Raw genomic sequence first — 6,000 nt, forward strand, 5'->3', positions numbered from 1 at the left:
ACCGATTAATCAAGCTCACCCATTCTGCTGTTCGGACATTCACCAAACCATTTAGCATTCTGAGAGACTTTTCAGCTGCTAATTAGCCCTAATGTTTCCCCTTCACTGGTGCACCCACCAAAATAGAACTGTGCGACAAATGTGTCAGTTGCAGTTTTCTCAACATTGCAGCAGAACCCAATTTCCCTCCTAACAGGGATGAATCCATTCATTTTTCTGTGAACAGCAACATTACCAATGTTCATTTAGAGAGTCTATTTAAATAGAGCATCTAGGAATTTCCACAAGAAAAACACCTGACAAAAGTGGCAGCAACATCTCCCAAAAAGGGCAAATTAATCTCACCTGCAAAGGTAGTCAGGGGAGGATAGTTTATCTCATTTTGTGCCAAATCAAACCCAGTTAAATTACAGTAATCAGGTCTCCAGTCATATCCACTTTGGCTAGGAATAGGCATGTTGCAATGTGGAACCATCCTACCAAAGTCTTTGACCACCTTTGAGCAGGCTCGGTGTAAATGTATGGGTGAGCAAGCAGAAATCCCGGCCTGCCACTGACTCAGTAAATGAAGAATCCAGCCAATTGTTATGTTTAAACAACAATGGAAGCAATTACTGCTGCAAAATCAAACATCATAAACGATGAGCCTCTGATTTGAAGTAGACAAGTTCTAGAATGTTAACGAAGTGGCTGAGAGGGAGACTCAGTGACAGTTAGTTGAGGGATGTACATGTAATAGGAAGATGACGTTAGTCAAACTGAAGAGAAGCGAAAACTGCAAGAACAGTTGAGAGGAAAGTAGAAAGCTTGGGGAATACTCAATCAGAAAAGGAGAAACATAAAATATCAACAGAGTAAGATTCTAATAGAATGCAGAAAATAATAGATAAAAATCCCTAGATCTTTTTCGTTAGTTATATTGAGTTATGTGCCGAAATACACCAGCTCTTTTAATAGCAGTTGTGTGCTCAAATTGTAATGAAAGAGAAAAGTAAAGAATGCACTTTCACAAGTTCATTTAGAAAGTAGCTACCTAATAGCTGGGGTGGCATTGTGGCTCAGTGGTTAACACTAATGCTTCACAGCACCCAGGACCTGGGTTTGATTCCACCCTGGATGACTGTTTGTGTGGAGTTTGCACATTCTCCCCATGTGTGTGTAGGTTTCCTCCAGGTGCTCTGGTATCCTCCCACAGTCCAAAGATTTGCAGGTTAGGTGGATTTTCCACGCTAAATTGACTAAAATGTGCAGGCTAGGTGGATTAGCCATGGGAAATGTAGAGTTACAGGGATAGGGGAGGGAGGTGGTGTGCTCTTTCGAGAGTTGGTGTGGATTTAATGGGCTGCTTGCACTCTATAGGGATTCTATGATTAATTCCTGTGACATATAAAATGTTAGTCTTATACTGTACTGTATTTATAATATAATAAATGAATAATACAATACATGTAAATTTATACAGGACCTAACCATTGCTGGTTGGTGCACTGATAGACTGAAAGGGCAGCAGGACATATATTTACAGTGTTTCTGACAGGGATTTCTTCCATTCCTTGTAGACAGAGCCAAGCAGCATGGAAAGAAACAAACAGAATGTCAACATTGTGCCACATTCAGCGATGTGCCAATGTGAATAAAACTTAATCTAATTTGTTTGGCAGAAACATGCGGTTAATCAATCTTCTCACAATTAATAAATTAAACCATGGGTGCTGAAAATCCAAAATGCAAAACAGAACATGCTGAAAATATTCAGCTGGTCTGACACTCTCTGTAGTGAGGAAAAATAGAGTTTAAGTTTCATCTAAGCTGGCCTTTCATTTGGAATGAATGATAAGTCATATTCTCAAAACGTTGGGTGTAAATGTCACATTAATGATTCTGCAGAATCTTAATTGTTGTCTTGAAGATATATGTTACAGTGTCAACTATGTCTGATATACGCTCAGTTCTGAACTCAATCAGCTTGTTGTTGCCTCCTCCACCACAAACGTTGAGGATGAGTTGTATAACATAATTTCTGTAACAGTAAAAGGGGACAAACCAATTCTTATCCCATTAGCTCTGCCTCTGACTCCACGACTAATGAACTTTCACTAAATTCCTTCCATCAACTTGGCATGTATTTATTGCTCATATTAGCATTCATTTCTTACTCAAGATATTTACTCATGGCTATTCTTTTCAAGCTTAGACTACTGAACAGTAAAGGCAGATTAACACCACGTCATTTCAAGGAAGCAACAGTTTTCATCACAGTCAGAAGCAAAAGTAACATGTTAATTTTACAGAAGTGTCAAAAATCTATACCTAGCCCTGCTAAACAAGTCAAATAAAACTAAAATTTGAATTCTCACCATTTGAACTGAGCATCATTGTATGAGATATTGGGGGATCTGAACATAAACTCTGAGGAAGGTGCTCAAATAGGGCTTGAAGTGTGATTGAGAGAGTAAAGTTGCCTAAGGGTTGAACAAAAACATTATCAAGCTGCTGTCAATCACACCAATGCACAACTTATCACCCTGAAGTTAATAAAGAGATGGATGTTGAAAGATCAAGGTAAAATATCTTAATGAGTCTGTTGTGTCAAGCAAGGGCATTCTGCAAACTCTAATGAATGTACTAGACCCTGTATAAGACTCAGATACATGCATTCAAGGAGGGAGAGGAACTGGAGCACAATTGACTTAAATGTAATTCTTATTGGCTAACATAATAAGTGAAATGGAATATTATTGAAATATATAGATACTGACACCACACTCCACAATATCACATGTTGCTAACCAGGCTGGACAACATTTGATTTTGTGACACCTGTTTCTGCGATTCATAACTATTATCACCCTTATTAAACATCCTTTCCTTTTCAGAATCCAGTCACAGAAAAATACTTTTGAAAAACTGTGAAATCATTTGCCAAAAGCTAAACTTGCCAACAAAACTGCAGCAGAGTTGAAAACATGATGCATAACAATATTGGAAGAACCATCTGATGATGTCACTGAGGTCGAACTCCCAGAGCTATGAATCTCCTCCACCGCCAAAAACATATATTGGCTGGTCTGTTTTCAATTCACTGTTTTGTTGTTTCCCAGTTGGGATAATCGCAATGTGTTACTCCTGTCAGGTCAGTGTTCCATACTTTCCAGTATTTAGGGGAAAATAATATGAACACAAATTAGATTTGACTACATGACTTACCCAATACTTTTATGTACGCTAGGTAATAGAATCAGAGTTGTAATATGACCAGAGATAATGGGAACTGCAGATGCTAGAGAATCCGAGATAACAAAGTGTGGAGCTGGATGAACACAGCAGGCCAAGCAGCATCTTAGAAGCACAAAAGCTGACGTTTCGGGCCCAGGCCCTTCATCAAAAAAGGGGGAGGGGGAGAGGGTTCTGAAATAAATAGGGAGGGGGGGAGGCGGATCAAAGATGGATAGAGGAGAAGATAGGTGGAGAGGAGGCAGACAAGTTAAAGAGGCGGGGATGGAGCCAGTAGAGGTGTGTGTAGGTGGGGAGGTAGGGAGGTGATAGGTTAGTCCAGAGAGGACAGACAGATCAAGGGGAGGGAATGAGGTTAGTAGGTCGGAAATGGGAGTGCGGCTTTAGGTGGGAGGAGGGGATAGGTGGGAGGAAGAGCAGGTTAGGGAGGCGGCGACGAGCTGGGCTTGTTTTGGGATGCAGTAGCGGGAGGGGAGATTTTAAAACTTTGAAATCCTCCACACTTTATAAAATGACCAGACTAGTTGTCCAAATGCCTGGTCTCATGTTACAGAAATATTGGGCAGAATCTTAACATTTTTTGGCTATGTATCAGTTTTTGAAAGTTTTTTGGAGGTTAATCTTGCTGTGAGGCCTAGCATGATCTTCCACCATTTCTCACCAAACCCACCTCATTAAGCACACTCCTACACACAGCAAGGCTTGCAGCGCTCTGATAACAAGGGCCAAATCTCCATCATTCATTCCACTTCAGCCTCAGTATAAGCACCAACTTGGTGAAGGAGCTGTGCCAGCTGAGTGACCAATGCAGTACATTTAAAAAGGAATGCCTGCTGTGCTCCAATCTCCCTTCCACAATTATATGAGCAATGATAAAGCTGTTGTCTCTATAGTACCCTTCAAGGTGACACAAGTTATTGGTCGCTTTTGGCCAGCATTCATCTCTTTTTCAGTCATTGGTGTTAATGCTTGCATCATTGAGATGCCAACATTCAATTTGCAAGGACTAATATGCCAATGCTAATGATATAACAAGGTGTAGAGTTGGATGAACACAGCAGGCCAAGCTGCATCAGAGGAAGGCTGACGTTTTGGGCCTAGACCCTTCTTCAGAAATGGGGGAGGGGAAGAGGGTTCTGGAATAAATACGGAGAGGGGGGAGGTAGATAGAAGATGTATAAAGGAGAAGATAAGCGGACAGGAGACAGACAAGTTAAAGAGGCGGGGATGGAACCAGTAAAAGTGAATGGAAGTGGGGCAGTAGGGAGGAGATAGGTCAGTCCAGAAAGGACAGACAGGTCGGGAGGGGAGCGGAACAAGCTGGGCTGTCTTTGGGATGCAGTAAGGGGACGGGAAATTCTGAAGCTTGTGAAGTCCACATTGATACTATTGAGCTCCAGGGTTCCAACGTGGCTACCCTGCAGCCCAATGATATCAATGTGGACTTCTCAAGCTTCAAAATCTTCCCTCCCCCGCTGCATCCCAAAACCAGCCCAGCTCGTCCCCATCTCCCTAACCTGTCCCTCCTCCCACCTATCCCCTCCTCCCACCTCAAGCCCCACCCCCACCTCCTACCCACTAACCTCATCTGACCCCCTTGACCTGACCATCATCCCTGGACTGACCTATTTCCATCCTACCTCCCCACCTACACTCATCTTTACTGGCTCCTTCCCCGCCTCTTTGACCTGTCTGTCTTCTCTCCATTTATCTTTGCCTCTATCCATCTTCTATCCACACTCTGCCTTGTTTATTTCAGAAACCCCTACCTGTTCCCCATTTCTGAAGAAGGGTCTAGGCCCAAAACATCAGCCTTCCTGCTCTCCTGATGCTGCTCGGCCTGCTGTGTTCATCCCGCTTTGCACCTTGTTATCTCAGATTCTCTGGCATCTGCAGTTCCTACTATCTCTGCCAATTCTATTGGTTTGGCAAAAATAAAGTATCATTGCCCGTGGATGGGTGGTGTGTGCGGCTGGATCCCATGGATTGTTTGCAGAGATGTTGGATGGCGCTGAGTAATGTGGGAGACTCTTTGCAGCCAGCTGCAGTCATCAGCTATCCATTCGGGCTCTGTGTTGAGAACTGTGGCATTTAATTTGTTTACAATGGGTGGTAAGATGATAAGCGGCATATTTTGAGGTGAGATGTACAAATAAAACTGACATTAACAAGATATAATCCCTTAAATATACAACACACTGTACCCTGGCAAGAATTTCTCCATTGATGTCCAGAACTTGCATAAATTGTGTGCAACAATTTGTGTCTTATGTCAATACAGTCTTTGCTGAATTTCTCGCATAATTCTGCCAAATATATCGCAAGAGGTCATATCATTCCAGGTCCTGTAAGATCCCACAAATTCAACCACAACAGCAAGGTGAATATAAATTCAACCAGTGAATACATTAAGAATTAAATTAAAAGCCTATTTCAGTGCTGATAATCATGAAACTACCAGATTGTATAAAAAAAATCCATGTTTTTAAAGTCCTATGAGGGAGAAGTTATGCTGTCATTACTTAATCCAGCTGACAGACTATGCCAAACCTATAGCAAGAGAATTGATTCTTAGTTAACTATGCCTGGCAAGTCAATAAACTATCCAACAGCTACAGAAATTGACTCAAACAGTGTAAGAAGGTGGCTCACCAGGACATTCTCAAGGGTAATTAAAGATAAGGAGATTGTACTTTTCACAGCCAGGACATTAATAGAATTGTTTTGTTTAGGAATGCAATGTAACAGAAGTTTTCAATTTCTGCT

The sequence above is a fragment of the Stegostoma tigrinum genome, chromosome 32, assembly GCF_030684315.1.
Source record: "Stegostoma tigrinum isolate sSteTig4 chromosome 32, sSteTig4.hap1, whole genome shotgun sequence".
Lineage (NCBI taxonomy): Eukaryota > Metazoa > Chordata > Chondrichthyes > Orectolobiformes > Stegostomatidae > Stegostoma > Stegostoma tigrinum.